This window comes from Tasmannia lanceolata, unplaced genomic scaffold (assembly GCF_043159265.1).
Source record: "Tasmannia lanceolata isolate RefF3 unplaced genomic scaffold, GAP_Taslan_0.1 ptg000016l, whole genome shotgun sequence".
NCBI classification, from domain to species: domain Eukaryota; kingdom Viridiplantae; phylum Streptophyta; class Magnoliopsida; order Canellales; family Winteraceae; genus Tasmannia; species Tasmannia lanceolata.
Genome location: NW_027518693.1, coordinates 1,646,284 through 1,666,818, shown reverse-complemented (window position 1 = coordinate 1,666,818; position 20,535 = coordinate 1,646,284). Strand labels below are relative to the sequence as shown.

At 38.5% G+C, this 20,535-nt stretch overlaps 1 long non-coding RNA gene across 1 annotated transcript; it reads left to right on the top strand.

Annotated features, from left to right (window-relative positions):
- Positions 1-13,182: 13,182 nt before the first annotated feature.
- On the top strand, positions 13,183-13,713 carry LOC143848851 (uncharacterized). Its single transcript, XR_013235484.1, has 2 exons — positions 13,183-13,317; positions 13,476-13,713. It is a non-coding gene; the product is annotated as an uncharacterized LOC143848851 (long non-coding RNA).
- The last annotated feature ends 6,822 nt before the right edge of the window (positions 13,714-20,535 follow it).

The following is a 20,535-nucleotide window of genomic DNA, read 5'->3' as shown; positions in this document are numbered from 1 at the left end:
GACTCCTAGTCTCCCTTATCAGTGAAATATTTTTCCTTTGTTGGGAAATTCTCCCAAATTAACCCCTACCATGAACGTCTGTAGTGTTGATATATGACATGGAAATGAAAGAAATGAAGGATGCCACACAGTCATGGATATGACTCATCGGAAGCTAGCTGCTGGATATTATAATGCAGTTGTTCTATTACAAAATCAATACCATATTTTATTTTCATTTACATAAAAATTATATAGCATACCACTTTCATTTTATATAAGTGGACCTAGTCTTGGTTGGCGTGGGGGCAAGGTGAGGGAGGGATATTTTTTGAATGTTGACATTGATTTTTTATCTTACGGTACACGGTATGTTAATGGTGTTACAGATACGCGCACACACACTAGCCATGTTTCTTTCCGTCGTTTTAATGTTTTACTTGAATTTGTTCTATGGTTATTTTCTTACACCTCATGCATAGGGTGGGGCCCATCATTTTACAACACATGTTTTGATAAGTTGAGGCCCATCATTTTGCGTGCATAGCATGGGTGGGACCCACCATTTTACATATCATGTTTTGATATGGTAGGGCCTACCATCTCTACCGAAACGGGCATATGATCTGACGCACCATTTACACCCATGAGTGGGACCCACAATCTCCACCTAAATCCATGCGTATTTTGGGGCTTACCATTTTACTCTATATTTTGATAGGAGCAGAGGGAGCAATGGAACCCACCATGAATTGGTGTGGGTCCCATTGACTAACAGAGGGAACAATGGAACCCACCATGAATTGGTATGGGTCCCATAGACTGCACCAATGAACGGCTGAAATTCAATTACCGTTGGAGTTTCCTAGTTGGGAGGACAAACTGAACTTCTCTCATATATGATGGAAAAATTTGATGCTTTATGTATCCAAGTTTAGGTGGAATTCACTTATTTCTCCATTGACTTCTTAGGCACTGCATATTTTGCCTTTGCTTGACAGCGTTGATGTAATACACTGGAGCAAGATATCTTCATCTAATGGTGGGTAAATGCAGGACATTCTTTGATGGTATCATCTGGCTTTCTTCTGAAGAAATTGGAGCACGAATATAATATCTCTGTATTGGTAAGTCAAATGCTTTTGTGATTTAATTATGAAAAATGCTGTTGCAGCAAGCATTTGCATAGAGAAGGCAATCTTAATACATCAGAAAAGGTTAGGCGATTCGCGCAGACTTCATCATGCTTGCTCCTCATTGACTCATTGGTGGGATTTAAGGGAATCGGACCCCGTATTGTCATGGGTTCCTTTGATCAAGGTTTTAAATTTTGGTTTTGGTGGTGGCCGAAACCGAAACGTTTTGGTTTCGGGCCGAAATTTCTGCTGAAATCATGTAAAAATATGAATATGATTTTTATTTTTTTAAAAATTTCGGCCGAAATGTCTAAAATTTCAGGGTCAATTTCGGTGGAAATTTCATAAATTTCAGCGGGAATTATAAAATTTCGGTGTAAAATTTGTAAAAAAGTCCATAAATGAAATTTCAAACAAAATTTCGGCGACATTTCGGCAAAATTTCGGAATCTTGGTGAAATTTCGGTAAAATTTCGACGAAATCTTGTAAAGAAACGTCTTCATGTGAATTTCGTTTCGGTTTGTGCCAAAACCAAAATATTTCAGCCGAAAAGTTTGAAATTTAAAACCATGCCTTTGATTGCACCAATGAGAAGAGCCTAATTGGGCAATAAGCTGTTTCATGGTAGGTGTCACATGCCACACATGAAAAAATGCATGTTGTGTACAGTATAACAGCTTTTGGCTGCGAGAATAGAGGTGCTACATTTGGTTGAGTTATGGTGGGACACATTTTGCAATGATTGTAACACTTATGTGCACATCTTATGCATTATGTCTATGCCAAGTAGATTGCAGAAGACCATGATTTTGAATGTTGCTTTTGCCTTTTGTCATTTTAGTTGGTTCCACGGCATACTGAGTAGGTACAGTTTAACAGGTCATTATCAAATCAAGGTGTCATTGTTCTTAAATCAAAATTTAATATTTAATCCTAATATTTTAGCTTATGCTTGGTGGACACGGACACAAATGTCTCGTGTTGAAACAGACACGGAGTGTCAGACACGACAAACCCCCAAAATTTAGAAGCAGGGACATGGTTAAAATAAAAAGGATATATATAATTATGATTTGTGGATAAGGATTCGTGTGTCAAGTTTCGACATTGATACGTGGTGTTTGACATGGAAAACCCTAAAAATATAGAAATGGTGATACACCCATGCACACTACATACATATAAAGTTACTGATTACTATCATATATAATTTGCAACAATATACATACAATATTCATTTGACAAACTAATAAATCTTAGGATTAATCAACTATATTCTAAAACAAACGTGAGATAATAAAATAAGAATGCAGTCATCAATTTACTCTACTTCTCTTCGACTAATAGGAAACAATGAAATATAATATTAGAATAAGAGTTGTTTAGGGTTTTAGGTCTAGCAGAAGGGATATAATAGAAAATATTAGTTAAAGAAGAGTTATAATAAAAGAAGAGTTAATAATAAAAGAGGTAAATACTATATTCAGTAATAAAACAAAATGTCATACTTGACATACTACAAAAACGCGTCGACATGCCCACATTAGTTAACACTTCTAGTAGTACATTTAAAAGTGTCTTAAAAGTGTCGAAAGGAGTGTTGACATGTGTGAACACACGTCTTGTGTCAGCAATAAATTCAAATGTAGTTGTCGGCCCACTGTACATGTGGCACGTGGTGTGTGTTCTCGTGAACTTGCCTGGTGACGTGCTGATCGAATGATCCTAATTCCATCTAAAAAAGGTGCTCTCTTTGGCATTAGTGTAAAAGTTTGATATTTGATATTTAACAGGCCTTGATCGAGCAAATGCGATATTTCTTGTGTTAAATGTTGAACCGTATCAAGTCTGGTTGTATCCCACATTGTTAATGGCATGGAGCACTGGTCCCACATTCCATGTCAGGTGGCATGGAGCACTGGTCCCACGTTCAGTGTTTAAAAACCAGAACTTGGCCAAGTTAAGGACTTGACTAGGGCTATCCAATGATTGCCGCAGTCAATATTTCCTTAACTTGGGCAAGTCAAAGGAGTTTTTGATTCACTTGGTAGGAAAAAACTCGGACTCAGGATGGGAATTTGGCCAAGGTAAAAGGGAGTCGACTCGGGTAGGTCGATATTCAACTCTCGGAGTTCTTAAACAATGGTTTGCTTACTGGGACTGGCATTCCTTTAGCATGTATTCTAATACAGGATATGATTTGTGCTCTTGAAATCAAGGTGACCAACTACACAGTTGGTGGAGAGGGAGGAATCTCTAAGCCGGCCCTCGGCGAGACATGGAAGACCATCCCTCACGTTCGGTTACTGCTCTCTCGAGAACCTGGGAGCAATGTCTACAATGCATCTGTATTGAAACACTCATGCATGGTAACAGGATTTTGCTTTGGTGGTGAATCCTATCACTGTTCAATCAAGATTAAATGAGTGATAAGAAATGGGTCCCAGTTATTTTAACTCTTTAGAAGGTAGTGGGATCAATTGGGACCCACTTCCCATTATAGTCTACAGATAGACCTGGCAAACGGGTGGGCCGGGCCGGGTCAACCCGCGGGTGATGCGGGTGCGGGTCATACGGGTTGGGTTATCAAATGACCCGCATTTTTGCGGGTCAAAATTCTCGTGACCCGCGCGGCCCGCGGGCACCCGCAAATATGGGATTGTAATCACTGTTTTGTTTTGATTTTACAGCATATAATTTTCCTGTAATTGTCATAACATATTCTACAGGTTATTTGTATTTTTTTGGTAATTTTACAATCTATCACCATTTCTACGTAATTTTTCATTTAACACTTTATAGTTTCGCTATTTTACTTTTTTCTGGTGTAATGATTACTTTTTTTTACCTTTTTAACATTTGCTACCAACATTTTCGATGAGCGTATATGTGCACCCACAATGCCCACTTGCCGAGAAATTACCAAAAGAGAAGCTTGATAGCAAATTATAATAAAATAAAAATCACATTAAAATGTTAACAACACTACTGGGCACTCTCACTTTATTAAAAGTATGGTATGGCCCACACCATAGGATGATCCAAACCGTCCATTAGATGGGCCATAGCCTAAATAGGTTATTCTCCAAAAATCATTTCCATAGGATGATCCTATCCCTCCAATCTTGATGTTAGAGGGTTGATCCTAACCCTCTATAGATCGGAGGGTTAGAATCAACCGATGGAAATAATTTTGGAGCATAACCTATTTAGGGTACGGCCCATCTAATGGACGGTTTGGATAATCCTAGGGTGCCGGACATACCGTACTTTTTATAAAGTGAGGAGTTCCCTCATAAAAAAAACAAACAGCGTGAGTGACGATAACATTCTCACAAAAATTTAAACATACGGTAAAAATGCGGGTGCCCGCGGGTTGACCCGAACCGACCCGTGTTTTTGCGGGTTGGGTCACCCGCGGGTTGATTTTTCACGGGTCACGAAAACTTAGACCCGTGCCCGCAAATTTGCGGGTGGGCCGGGTCAACCCGCGGGCACGGGTCACTTTTGCCAGGTCTATCTACAGAGTCATAGATAACTTTCAGTACATGATTCCGTTTGTATGTTTTTTTTTTTCAGGCATCTGGACGGACAGAGAGGTTTGTGATTTACAACTGAAGGTAATTATTATATCAACACAACCGTTCCTTTTTGTCTTGATGCATTAGCAGCACTCTTGGCTTTTGTATCATGGGGGATTTCTCATCTTTAACAGGAAAGATCAGAAAGGAGCAAAAAGACAAACACCTTCATGACTTTCAAGAAAATTTTAAAATGACTGGGAAAGTTCTGTCTGTCTATTCTATTACACTTGAAATAGAAAACTCTTGTTTTGTAACAATTCATTGAAGGTGAGCAACAGGAAAATATCCCACTGTCATAACATGTGCATTTAGTTGTACTTGGGGGGTTTGATTGGACCGCTTTTTAGTACTTGGAAACGATTCCACCACTACGAAGGTGTGGAGCAAAAAGTGGAAGCTTAAAAACATTTGTTTCATTAAGGTTAGGCTTCTCTGTTTCAATCCTAATTCTTAGTTTGTTTCATTTTGACACCATATGTACATTTTATGAACATGGTTCAAATCTTCAAAGGGTGAGGGATAAAGAAAAGTATGTGATTGGCTATTTTGCTTAAAGACGTGTATGACGTTAGAAAAAAGAAAGAGAAAACTGACATGGGTTGTAAATGTAGGATATTATTTTTTATAAATATTGCTACGTCTTTGATTTAGAGGGTGAGCCTTGGCGCAATGGTAAGGTTGCTCCATTGTGACCTGGTGGTCACAGGTTCGAGTCACGGAAACAACCTCTCTGCAAGGTAAGGGGGAAGGCTGCGTACATTTAACCCTCCCCAGACCAGCAATGGCCAGAGCCTTGTGCACTGGGGCTCTCTTTTTTTATCCATCTCTGCCACTTTTTGTAAACACAATTAAAATGGAGGTCCTAGTTTTGAATCTCATAGGCAAACAAATGACAGATGTGAACACAAATAATTAAAAGGGGGGATTTGCTAGCGTCCATGGCAGAAGGCATTTCACGGATGGCCGGTTACATGTGAAAGCAACCCTGCGGTCTCACTTTTCAGCAGATTTTGCCTTCATTCATGAGGTGGCTGCTCTCACATGCAACAGGCCATCCACGAAATGCCTACTGCGATGGACGCTCGCACATCCGTTAACTGAAAATATTGTTAAGGCTAGCTCATTAGTTATATCACCACTGAAACTAAGACGAGACTTATTTTTTTCACACATCAGGAAGATCACAATTCACCAAATGTCGATATGTGTTGGTGGTCCATATATTTTCATGTTTCCTTTTGGGCAATGATAAATTTGCACCCCTGTAGGATAATTTGCACCCCTTTAACATTAGAAAAGCGTTAAAGTCTACCACATACCTTTCTTTACAGGGGTGCGAATTATCCTACAGGGGGTGCAAATTTATCATCACCCTTCTCTCTCTTTTTTTAATGAATTTGCAGTATATCAATACTTCATATTGTATTTCATTAAATTCTGCCCCTATGATATTCAAAACTAGGACACCCTTTTTAATTACGGATTTGCTAGCATCCATCGCAGAAGGCACTTGGCGGATGGCTTGTTGCATGTGAGAGCAGCCACCTCATGAATGAAGACAAAATCTGCTGAAAAGTGAGCCCGCGTGGATTTTATTTAACCAATTGTCAAAAGCTATTAGAAATCCCTTAAAAAGTTCCCAGCAGGCAATTAAAAACGAAAAGACAAGGTGAGTTGTGTTATTATCAAAACATGGAAGTGCAAATATCAGTAGCCATTTATTTAGGGATATGATTTCAGTGCTCAAATGTTTTGATAAACATGCGCTCCCATGTTTGTCGTGTAGTATTTAAAGGGCTTATACTACACGACAAACATGAGAGCGCATGTTTATCAAAACATTGGAGCGCTGAAATCATTTCCCTTTATTTATTGTCTTATTTAAAGTTTTTTTTTTTTTTTTTAGTTATTTACATCTAATATATACATGACATGTTGATGAGCACTCAAAGTGGATCATTTAGATAACCCTACTACTACACATGACCATAATCAAGTACTACTTCATCGATCTGACAATCACAACCATTCAATCAAAGGACTGTAAGATGAACTCACTCACCTTTCTTGATTTGAGTTCTTTCCTTGCACTAGAATCTATAGAAAAATATCAACACATAGATTCCTTACCATTGAACCTTTGTTTTGTAAAGATGCCTAAGCAACCGTCTTGGCTTTATCATTATGGGGGAATTCTCATCTTTAACAGGAAAGATCAGAAAGGAGTAAGAAGACAAAACAGCTTCATGACTTTTACAAAAACTTAACAAGGAAGGAGGAAAGCTCTGTCTGTGCTATTACACTTGAAACAGAAAAGTCGTGCAACTTGGGGAAAGATTGTTGCTTTAATGTGGAGACTGAGATTTTAGAAGAACCAAGAAAATATCTCACTGTCATAACATGTGCATTTAGTAGTACTTGGCATTCCACGCACTTTTATTGGCCTACTTCTTAGTATACATGGAAAAGATTTGACCACTATTAGAGGTGAGAACTAGAGCAAAAGGGTGGAAGGGGAAAAGCATACAGTTCATTAGGGTTAGGCTTCTCTGTTTCAATTCTAAATTTTTTAATTTGTTTCTCTTTAATACCACGTTATTTTTTATGTAGGTTTTGTTTCTCTTAAATGTGATGTATGGGTTTGTAGATGGGTAATATGGTAATAATATAAAATATCAGTGCAAAAATTGCAATTGAATTAAGTGAGGATGACGACAATGTTGCTCCACTGTAAAATTTTATAGAGAAGAGATAAAGTTGGTGTAAAAAAATATATACAGTGGAGAAGGCCAAAATTTATATGAAGGTTATGGAGGGATATTCTTTGGCATAATTATGTTCCTTAGGGTTTTTTTTTCTTTTCTTTTTTTAAATGGCAAATATTATAAAAGAATAAGAAAGGACACCCGAAAGGGCAATCCCGAAGTTACAGAAAACAAAAAGAAAAAACTAATTACACAATAAATAGGACATCAAATACGAAATTGATCAGACCAATTCATCGAGTTTTAATTTTTTCCTTTTTAAATCTTTTTAGTGAATGCAACAACCGAGAGAAGACTTCTATTTTTTGGATTTGGTGTGGCTCTATTTTGGAGAGAGAGAGAGAGAGAGAGAGAGAGAGAGAGAGAGAGAGAGAGAGAGAGAGCTCTGGAAAAAAGCTAAGAAAAGAAAAGGAATGGTAAAACTTTCTTTCTTGTCGTTATGAGTCTTGTTCTTCTTCTGTTTTCCTAATTTGATTAAGGGCAAGGATATATACCCACCCCTCTTGTTTGTCTTTATCTAAAAATGTCTACATGTTCACTTCTTTGTTTGTCTTTTGCGGGAAGGACAAATAAAAGGGGGTGGAAATATCCTTCCCCATTTCATTTATTGTCAATACCCGCGTGGGTGGGGGTCGCCCGTTTGACGGGCTAGCTATATCTTCCCTTTTTGTGTGAGAGCAACGTTTTTAGCCATAGCCCTGCTCTCAGCAAACAGTAATTAGGAAAAATGAACATCAAAATACGAGAATTGCCAAAGGTGGACACACTTTTGAAAAATTGTTAGAGAGGGACGAAATGGGGTTATCAAGTCTCTAAAAGGGGTTATCAACCTTCTATATGGGGTTAACAAACTCTCAAAAGGGTGTTATCAACCCTCTTTAACAATTTTTCAAAAGTGTGCTCCCCATTGGCAATTCTCGTATTTTGATGTTCCCCATTGGCAAATTTTCCTAGTAATTAATTACTTTTGAACTCTACCAAAAAGAACACGAAGGAATTCAAGACAGGTCGTCTGTGTCCATGATAAAAAGTAAACTGATAGTTCAACCCCTTTGCTTTGGTACTTTAGCTGTTACTTACTATTCCATTGTAATATGTCATAAAATGTACGATTAAAAAGTGATCGAAAAGTTCTAATCGGGAAGAAGCTAAACTAACTAATATCCTTCTCGTGCACATTTTAGATTGTGTGCAATGGAGAGTCCAAGTACAAAGAAGAAAATGTCAATATGCTTAATGTTACATATGCACGTGGAGTGGGATATCTTATGTATTTTTGAATTTTTGAATTTTTGTTAGAGAAGTTCTTATGTTAAGAAAAGAGAGAAAAGTCTCATCAATAGCAACGAGTAAAGATGGTATAATATTTTTATAAAGGGATTTGGTATCCACCTCAAAAGGCATTTCGCGGATGGGCTGTTGCATGTGAGATCAGCCACCTCGTGAATGGAGACAAAATCTGCTGGAAAGTGAGCCTGTGTGGCTGCTCTCACATGCAACAGCCCATCCGCGAAATGCCTTCTGTGATGGATGCTAGCAAATCCCTGTGATATTGATGGGTACTCAAATGTAGAAAATAGAAAATTTGAGGGACCATACTACAGATGGCAAGTATCCAGTACTGCATCAATCGCATAATCTCAGCCATTCGAACAATTTTAAGATGGAAATGTGTTCGATCAGCCTTCATCAAGCTAGTGAGAGTCTTAGATTGTGTGCCGCGTGTACAATCCACTTGTTTTTAAAATTATTGTGAGACCAAGGAGTACATTATCTATGATTATCATCTACTTGTATACCATTAATTGGCAGTATCTTTGGGGTGGCAGAATCGAATACGTAGACAAGATATACCAGTTTTAGGTAGGTAAATGATATATTTGACCCCTTTTCTTCCCTGGTCCACCCCTTACAGTGTAAAAAGAGTAGTCATAAGTACACCATAAGGGGTGGACGGGGAACAAAAAAAAGGGGCGAATAAAGATCACTTCCTTTTGGTTTTTGGGAAGAAAATGAAAGTGTTGATGGGAGCCCCATCACTCCGAACTGGCATTAGCTTCTTTTAGTTCCTGTTTGGATTGCAGGTTTTTTTTTGGAAAAGTTTGGAAAAGAAATTTTTTTCCAAAATTTCATGCTTTTCCATTGTTTGATAACACATGAAATAAAGTAATTTGAACCACCAAAATTCAAGTTTTATTTACAGGGACCTCTAATTCTAATTTGTAATGATATCTTTAAAATTTATCATTTCCTTCTAAATTGTGAGAATGAAAAAAAAAATCCCAAGAAATTTTTTCCTTAAGAAATGTTTTTCTTGCAATCTAAACAAGGCTAGGGGCGCCTATATTATATGAATAATGACAAGGCTAAGGCCCTGTTCGTTTTAGATTTTGACAACCAATTGTGGGCCCAAACTGATTATTGGACTCAAAATCACATTTAGGCCCTGTATGTTTCAGATTGTGACGATAATCGGTTGGGGCCCTCACCATTGATTGTCACAATCTAAAACGAACATGGCCTTAATTTTGTGCCAACTGACCAACTTTACCCGACTATATTTTTTAAGAGGAATGATAGACGCATGGACCCCCCTACATAAACGGCCGGAAAAGGACCCTTGAAAATTGCGTGATCCAATCAAGGGCCATTTTCTTGCACTTTATGCAAGGGCGCCCTTCCATCTATCATTCCTCACTTTTTAAATGCCAAAATTCTAAATGCATATTTTGACGGAATGGAGTGTTCTAGTGGATTAGGGTATGGGTGAGCCACTAGCAATGTCGTGAATGAATTAGCCAAGTAGATTAGGGTTATAGGAAGAGGAAGAGCTGTATTGATGATGCTGGCTTTGAACCATTTTCTAAAAATGGGGGAAAAGGAAAGTGAACCACGAAATCTAAAAAATGTGAAATTTAGTTGCTTGCAAAAATACCGTGCACATTTCATATGTTATTACAGATTTTATAAGGGTATTTTCGTAAAAATATTGCAGACCATGACTGTCCATCGAATTTTCTTTGGTGTGGATCTGGTCCTTAAAAAATTTCGAATCATTTGATGAGGATCCAAAACACGTGCATGGATCATTCTAGTATGCCCATATCCCGTACATTCTAGTCTAAAAAAAAGAAGTTTATTTAACATATCATAGTAAAGATTATTCTTTCTCAAGAAGCCGTAAAGATGCGCCCCCAATGTCGTGTGTAGTCACATATCAACTCCAACGCAGCGATGGTCTGCATAGTCAAGAAAACGGTCAAAACGGCGTTATGTATTCATGGTTTTAAATAATTTTGGATTTCGGTCAATACCGAAATCGAAATCGAGTTTAGTATTAAAAATTGAGGTGTTAATATTAAATGTAACTTTATGAATCCACAGTCTGTTCACCAGAAGACGATAAATGATAATTTGGAAAGGAAAAATATTTCAAAAATTTCATACTTTTTTGTCGCAAACCTATTCAATTTTTCAGGTAGAGGTAGGGGTGGCAAAATTGGCCGAACCGAACCGAAACCGAGCCGACATCGAACCAAAAATTCAGTTTTGGTTTGGTTTAACCAAACCGATTCAAATTTCGGTTTGGTTTGGTTTGGGGATCAAACCGAACCGAAACCGAATATCTCCAATAATTATGAGTAAGGGGTGGTAAAATTGGCAGAACCGAACCGAATATCTCCAATAATTATGAGTAAGGGGTGGTAAAATTGGCAGAACCGAACCGAAACCGAACCGAAAATTCGATTTTGGTTCGGTTTCGGTTTGGTAAAACCAAACCGATTCAAATTTCGGTTCGGTTTGGTTTGAGGGTCAAACCGAACCGAAACCGAACCATTGCCACCCCTAGGTAGAGGTATCTTCAATTTTGAATAATCCCGAAATTTCAGTGGAAATTACCGAAATTTCGGACGAATTTGTTGAAATTTCGGTTTCAGTGAGGACAGAAATGTACTCCGAAACCGAAATTTAAAACCTTGGATGTATTCGAAAGCATGCTATTACCTCCACCTCCACGTGGACTTCCCCTCCCTGATTCCTCATCTGCACTTCCCGAGCTTCATTGTTCCCCCTAAGTGTGAATGAAAAGTTGCAGTATCGATAGTATTTAAATAACCCATAAACTATTCCCAAGACCACCCCTAAAATGAAACTCATGTTCTTCCAGGAGGGGGAAAAAGAACCCCCCGACCCAGCCTTCAAAGTAGGAGAATCCATTGTTTTTCAGTTCTCCTTCGAAACCAAGAGACGCAAATTTATACATGGCAACCAAATGTCACCAGTCAGCAAAGGAGAAGAAGATTTTTTCATGTTTGTAACAGCAATGGTGGAGTCCGATTCAGATGCAATATGAAGAAGGGGTGGATAGGGTTTATGTTTTGGGAAGAAATGCCTTTTGCGTTGGACCAGCCGCAAAATGCCTTTTGCGATGGACGCTAGCAACTCCCTATTTATTATAATATTTTCCTAAGTTTCTATATAACATTTGAGACTAGCGGAGAAATTGGCCTAGTGGGCCACCACCCAGACCCATTAATTATTGATGAAATACAGCCCTTTATCTCATAATTTACTTTCTCAACTGATTTTAAAGGTTATTGAAATCAAGGGCCATTTTCTTTAGGATTTCTCAATGCGCTCAACTTCTTAATTATACTAGTAGTGAGTCTTCTCAAGCTCAATTGGCAATACAAAATAAAACACTCATCATTTGCATGTTCTCTTAAGTTTCTAAGAAAAAGGAATTTTCCATGGAATCTCATAGATATTTCAACAAGCACCTGGAGTGCAAGCCTGGAGGAATACAATTAATTCCAATCACACTACAAGTGGAAAACCATGTTATAAGGAAATGGAGGCCAACACTATGGGATTGAATTAAGAACAATTCTACGTGGATCCATAAGCTCAAATTCCTTGCATAAATAGTTTTGTTCCAAAATCATTGTCAGATGAAGATGCCAAAGAAGCATGTAAGTCACCAAAAGCTATTAGAGTTACCCTAACAAAATTCACACGGCCGAGATCCGTATTGACCAAAAAGCTTTGGCATTATCTTGGGCTTAGCAATACTATCAAATACAAAACAGATGGCCCATATTGCACCAGAACATGATACCGCTCTGCAACGCTCGGGATTGGACCCTTATGTATGTGAAGATGTGGCATAAAGTGACATTTGAGTGCTAAACAGGATCTCAGAGAATTACTCGCAGAAGTAGTCATTCCAATGTGAACACACAAGGAAAATTTGAAAAGCTCCATTTTATGCCCAGATTCGCAAGAATTTAGGAATTTTGGCAGGCCGGGATCCTGGTTCGGGGCGTGATAGGGCCAATTAAACTCGACCATGCTAACTTGGCCGTTTTTGCCATTTTTGCCAACATTAATTACCATCCCTAATTTAGAAGCGGCAAGATAAGCTTGTAGATTTTTTAAGAAAGTACAGTCATCACCCACTCAATGAGGAAAAAGGAGGAGAAAACTTGCCATAGATATCCAAATAAAAAACGCATGCTTGCCATGATTTTTAACTTTCCATAGATTTCCTCTAATCAAAATTATTCCATTAAAAGAAAGATTTTATGCATGTCTCCAAATTCACACCATCCCTAATTTAGAAGCAAGAGGATAAGCTTGCAGATTTTTTTAACAAAGTATAGCCATCACGGACTTATATATAGGGCACACAGAGACATTGCCAGGCACAAGCTTAGGAGAAATGGGGCCTTCGAAATTCTTCTTTGTAGCACTCCTTGTGGCAGCCTTTACAACAAAAGAGGTTGTTGAAGCAACTAATCGTCATCCATTAGTCGACGAGCTCAACAGCGTCACGCCTATCGAACCAAACTGTAAACATACTATTCCAATTTTGTTTTATATTATCATCTCTACCTTACTACAAGAAAAAATAGCCTTAAAAAGATCTTTTCAGTATTGGTTTTTGTACTTATTTTGTATATTTTGTGAAAGGATAAGGAGGGCTGATGGTTGAATTTGTTGTTTTCAGTTTCAATTTGTAATTTACAATGCATTACGAGAGACTGCTGCAACTGCCTCTTATTTATATGCTCAAGCTGCTGTACTATTGGCAAAGGACTCTGATATCCCTAAGTATTTTTAGGACATGTAAATGGTGGGGTTGTGGACAAGCAGTAGTACTGCTTTTGTCACTTAACCTTTCCTTGCATACCATTGAAATGGGATTATGGTATAATAAAATGTAATCAGAAATGATTGTTTCTGCTTGTATTTGTTCTTTTCTTCATTGTTTTTGTTGCTTGTGTTTTAATTTCTTTTTCGTTTTCATTTGTGTTTTTTGTGTGTGTGGAGAGAGAGAGAGATAGAGATAGAGAATCAATTTGTTTTACACTAGAGAGGGTGGTCCCAAGTAAAAAAGAAGGCAGGTATATCACTTCATTTAATGTTACACAACTATATAAAAAACAAACTGTTACAAAATCGGAGAGAGCAAAGGAAAATGGCTTTTCAGTTTTTCAACCCCATTTTTTCTGTCTTTTCTATAATAAAATGCCTCCATTTCCACCTCCTTTTATTTCTCTTTCCTTGAAAATTATTTCATTTCGAGTCCGTTTTGTTGAGTCACTTTGACGGGAACATAAATGGAAAACACTCGCTTTTCCATAGAAAATGGTTAAAATGGCAGTTCTTTTACTTAAATTAGGGATTCTTCAATCCTACGTGGAATCCATTAAATCTGACGTACTGGCTTAAAGGCCCCCGCCCAGTTTTCCACCATCCAGTGTGGCGCAATGTCGGGAGGTTATCCCTTCCGAACCCCACAAGAGTGGTGTTGTTTCATTGCTGTTTTCTGGTTTATTGATTTTCTAAGACAATGCTTGCTTTTCTATGAATTTGAGATCAAATCACAATCCGAACTTCCCACAAAAGAGAAATGACCAGAGTCGCCACCTAAGAAGTTATGGACCTAAGACCCATAAGTGACACTGCAAACAAGTCTGTGATCCCATATGTTCTAGGTCCGTCACTTGGTTACGAGAGTGGAAGGTGTTAGGCACAATTCTTGCCCAGTAAACCAGTCTTTAATTCCAAGAATTCATTTCCTTAAATTTGATTACAAGGCTATTAAATCAAATGGGTGAGAACTATAGGACATGCAACCTAAAATGATCTAATGTAATATGAGATCGACCTAAGTTATTTGTTTAATTTTGAGTTCTAATATTTAAACAATATGACTAATCATATGCAAAGTAACTAAACATACAAAGCATGCAAAGCAAGGTGATTAATCTAGCTATAACTAATCATGAAGAGTGAAATTCCACTTAGCAACCCAAGAGGTGGGTGAGTTGGGTTTCTTATAAAAATTTTAGGATTTTAAAAACTTTGCATACACTAGTTTTAGTTTAGTTAAAAAAGATTAAGAATGAGATTCAAATGCAAGAGTTTAGGAACTTACCACAATAGAGAAGAGAGGAAGAGATAAGAAGATTGACAAAAGATTTTTATATCGAAGCTAATCAATTGCAGCACACACACACTAGTGTATGCAAAAGAGTTTGATGTGTAGATGAAAAAAATGGAGTTGACATTTTCTAATTTAAAACTTATCCCATAGTTTGTTCAGTACACGAATTGCCTGCCTGAAATACAACTGCTGTGGGTGGGTTTGATAATTTGATGTATTTATAGAAGGTCGTGCTTAAGATTGCATTTAAATACCTAATACATACCTATTGCAATTCATCTATATATATAAGAAAAGCTGAATGTGGGAAGCTGAGGCTACGCCACATGTCAGCCCCACTGCACTCCGAAATTTTATAACGCATTAAGAGGATGTGGCACACCGTGGCACACGTATTCCTTCATCACACGTAACCTTAATAACGAAATTTAAAAACCTGTTAAGGGGATGTGACACCCGTAATTTAAAACGCCTAAAATCAAGGAATGGAAAAATCGCCAAAAATCAAGGATTGATTAAAATAATATCTCTCCAATGAATTAAATCTCCTAAAATAGTAAAATACGCTTCTTATTTTGGATTTGAAAAAAAGGCTAAAATCAAGGAATGGAAATATCGCCTAAAATTAAGGATCTATACACAGAACTGACATGTATATTTTTGTCTCTCTAAGAGAGACGATACATAGAATTTGCGTGTATAGATTAGATACACGCTATATTTATGGAGAGTAATGCCTATTGGACTTCTATGAATAGATACTCACGAAATTAAAAAAAGAAATTGCAATTCCATAGATAGAGAGAGGGTTATAGATAGTTTTTTAGAATACTAATTTTTCTTCGCCCTGTGCATCGCATGGGACTGGAACTAGTATATAAGTAAAGCTGAATGTGGTAAGCAGGGGTTTCGCCACATGGCACCCCATTGCAGCCCGAAAATTTAAAACGATTGAGGAAAAGCTGTATTGATGATGCTGGCTTTGAACCATTTTCTAAAAATGGAGGAAAAGGAAAGTGAATCACGAAATCTCAAAAATCTGAAATTTAGTTGCTTGTACAAAAATATCGTGCACATTTCATATGTTATTACAGATTTTATAAGGGTATTTTCGTAAAAATATTGCAGACCATGACTGTCCATCGAATTTTCTTTGGTGTGGATCCAATCCTTAAAAAAATTTGAATCATATGATGAGGATCCAAAACACGTGCATGGATCATTCTAGTATGCCCATATCCCGTACATTCTAGTCTAAAAAAAAAGAATTTTGTTTAACATATCATAGTAAAGATTATTCTTTCTCAAGAAGCCGTAAAGATGCGCCCCCAATGTCGTGTGTAGTCACATATCAACTCCAACGCAGCGATGGTCTGCAGTCAAGAAAACGGTCAAAACGGAGTTATGTATTCAAGGTTTTAAATAATTTCGGATTTCGGTCAATACCGAAATTGAAATCAAGTTTACTATTAAAAGTTGAGGTGTTAATATTAGGTCTAAAATTGGTAACAGGTTATGGTAGGGCCTGAAGGGCTGATCTGGCAAGCCACAGCTGAAGGGCTAACGGAGTCCTGCGCTGCACAAGGGCACAGACAAGAAGACAAAGGGTCAGAAGACCAACCCGGAGTGTTGCTCCGGACGGGCGCTTCGACACTCAAGTCAGTATGAGCAGGAGTGCAGAGCAATGTCAGAGCAAAAAGCTTAGGGTTTTTGGTCTCAGATCCCTCACCTTAGCACAAATGAGGGCTATTTATAGTGTGATCCTGAGCCACCTGTCCAGGACAGGTGGTGGTTCAGAGCCACCTGTCCAGGACAGGTGGTGGCCCCTGTATGGACTAGGTCTCATACCTAGGAGGGGCAGGTGGAAGTCCCTGATTGGTCCAGGTGTCATACCTAGCAGGGACAGGTGTTGGCTTTGCAGTGGTCCCTGGGAGGGCCACGTGTCAACAGCCAATTGGTTGCTGAGTTCGGACCCCATCGCTGAGTTCGGACCCCATCAGTTAATATTAAATGTAACTTTATGAATCCACAGTATGTTCACCAGAAGACCAGAAATGATTATTTGGAAAGGAAAAATATTTCAAAATTTTCCTACTTTTTTGTTGCAAACCTATTCAATTTTTCAGGTAGAGGAATCTTCAATTTAGAATAATCCCGAAATTTCAGTGGAAATTACCGAAATTTCGGCTGAATTCGTTGAAATTTTTGGAGAATTTCGGTTTCGGTGAGGACAGAAATGTACTCCGAAACCGAAATTTAAAACCTTGGATGTATTCAAAAGCATGCTCTTACCTCCACCTCCACCTCCACCTGCACTTCCCCTCCCTGATTCCTCATCTGCACTTCCCGAGCTTCATTGTTCCTCCTAAGTGTCAATGAAAAGTTGCAGTATCCATAGTATTTAAATAACCCATAAACTATTCCCAAGACCGACCACCCCTATAATGAAACTCATGTTCTTCCAGGAGGGGGAAAAAGAACCCCCCAACCCAGCATTCAAAGTAGGAGAATCCATTGTTTTTCAGTTCTCCTTCGAAACCAAGAGATCGCAAATTTATACATGGCAACCAAATGTCACCAGTCAGCAAAGGAGAAGAAGATTTTGTCACGTTTGTAACAGCAATGGTGGAGTCCGATTCAGATGCAATTTGAAGAAGGGGTGGATAGGGTTTCTGTTTTGGGAAGAAATGCCTTTTGCGATAGACCAGCCGCAAAAATGCCTTTTGTGATGGACGCTAGCAATTCCCTATTTATTATAATATTTTCCTAAGTTTCTATATAACATTTGAGACTATTGGAGAAATTGGCCTAGTGGCCCACCACCAAGACTCATTAATTATTGATGAAATACAGCCCTTGATCTCACAATTTACTTTCTCAACCGATTTTAAAAGGTTATTGAAAATTGCGTGGTCCATTCAAGGGCCATTTTGTTGCTCTTTATGCAAGGGCGCCCTTCCATCTATCATTCTTCATTTTTTAAATGCCAAAATTCTAAATGCATATTTTGACGGAATGTAGTGTTCTAGTGGATTAGGGTATGGGTGAGCCACTAGCAATGGCGTGAATGAATTAGCCAAGTAGATTAGGGTTATAGGTAGAAGACGAGCTGTATTGATGATGCTGGCTTTGAACCATTTTCTAGAAATGGAGGAAAAGGAAAGTGAATCACGAAATCTAAAAAATGTGAAATTTAGTTGCTGTTAAAGAAAGATTTTTCAAAATCAAGTGATTTGTTTGTCAAAACAAATTTTGGAAAATATTTTCTTTTAGTTGTTTTGGGAAAGGAAAAACTATTCTTTGAAAAAGTTGTTTTTTGCTTTTGCTTTTGGAAAGTGTGTAGAAGTGCATTGAAAAGATAGTTCCACATTGCAAAAGTTGGAGATGGGCATATATTAGTTCACCCATTCCTTTCTCTTGTTTATGTGCACGTGGGGTCCCATGGGTCCGTCCGCGCTTGCGCACGTGCACACACGGCGTGGGCAATGGGCTATAGGGCGCATAGTGGCTCTTTATTGGTGTTTTTTTAGGCGCACTTTGCACTTCACACGCCCCATTGGGTTGTGTCCCTTCCCCCAACGGTCAAGAATCTAGGGGTTGTGATCTGTACCGTAGATGGATCATCTAACGGTTACAGGGGAGGACAAGATTTTAAATATCCCAACAGTCACTCCAGGATTGTTCTGGATCATTGAATCGTGTATGGAAGTGATCTAACGACCATAATTCAAACCGAACTTGAAAGACATTATTCACGGGTGCTTTTCACACTGAAAAGTCACCAGAGGCTCAGTAAAAAGTGCAGAACCCAGCCATTTCAAGACATAAACGAATTTACTTATTTTTGGGGCAATTCTCAAGACTTCTAGTGCGATTATACTCTCTTTTCTCACTCCCACCAAATTCGTTTTACATACTGTTTTCATTATTATTTGTCTAATTACTTTTATACTGCAGAAACAGTAATTAGATTGATTCTCTAAGGCTTGTTATTCTCTAAAGGGCATTTCGGATTTGACTCCGCTTGTGCATAGCATCGTCTAATATAGTAGGACATTCCTACTGGCTTCATTGTATCTTGGAGGCAGTTCGTGGATCCCCTTTGCACACTTCTAGTGGGGGCAAAATCTGTCTTAAGGAAAGCGATTTCGCACCTTGAAGCAAACCGGTTTCTATTCTTTCTTCTCCAACAGATGCAAATTATCCCCAACAGTTGCTTGTACAAAATACCCTGCACATTTCATTTGTTATTACATATTTTATAAGGGTATTTTCGTAAAAATATTGTAGACCATGACTATCCATCGAATTTTCTTTGGTGTGGATCTGATCCTTAAAAAATTTCGAATCATATGATGAGGATCCAAAATAGGGCTGGCAACGGGGCATGTCGGGGTCGGATGTTGGGGTCCCCTACCCCATCCCCTCAGCGGGGAATTTCCCCCTCCCCTTCCCCTCTCCATTGTGGGGATGGTGGGGAATCCCCCTCCCCTCCCCACGGGGAATATCTAATCCCCATCCCCGTCCCGCATCCTTCGGAGACAATCACTTTACTTTGTTAAATGTTAGGTTTAAAACTAAAGATTTGCTAGGGACAATCACTTCAGGCATGTTACGGCTTGGCTGTTGCATGTGAGAGTAGCCACACAAGCTAAGATTTTGTCTTATTCATTTTATTAACCTGGGGTGGTTGCTCTCAGATTCATTTAATTGATCGATAGTCCCTAGCAGATTCCTAATTCCCAATCCCACTTGCTAAAAAGTACTATACGTGCCACACCATAGGAAGATCCAAACCGTCCATTTGATGAGCACACCATACTTCCATAGGCATAGGATGATCCAAACCTTCCACTTGATGGGCACATTGTAGGATGATCGAAACTGTCCATTTGATGGGCCACAACGTAAATAGGTCGTGGCCCAAAAATCATTTCCATAGGATAATCCCAACCCTCTGATCTATAGAGGAATTGCATATTATGGTACCTTCTATAGATCAGAGGGTTGCAATCATCCTATGGAAATGATTTTTGGGCCGCAATCTATTTACGTTGTGGCCCATCAAATGGACAGTTTGGATGATCTATGGTGTGGCCTATAAAGTACTTTTAAATTGTAGCCTATCAAATGGATGCTTTGGATCATCCTATGGCGTACCCCCATACATTACTTTTTTGATAAATAATGGACTATACGAGCGCACACCATATAAAATCTCATCACTCATAAGAGAGATATTACCTTTAATTGGGGGAGAGAGATTTTAGGGATTTCTAAGGGTAATATACTAATATAATGAGGGACAATGCCCAATGAATTATGGGTAAAGAAAACATAAAAAGCTATTTCAGAGACAAAACTGTACTAATGGAAATTATGAAAATTTTGGGGGAAATCTTGTAGATATGTTTCGATCCTAGTAGTTTTCCCCCCAAAAAAAAACACTTAAAAAAATACAAGAAAAAAATTGCATTAATGAGGGCGGGGCGGGGCCAACTCCATCCCCTTCTCTGCACCGGGGAATTTTTTAAATCTCCTTCTCCTTCTCCTTCCCCGCTCAAATCGGGGAATCCCCTACCAAGCGGGGCGGGGCGGATCCCCGCTTTCTTGAAAT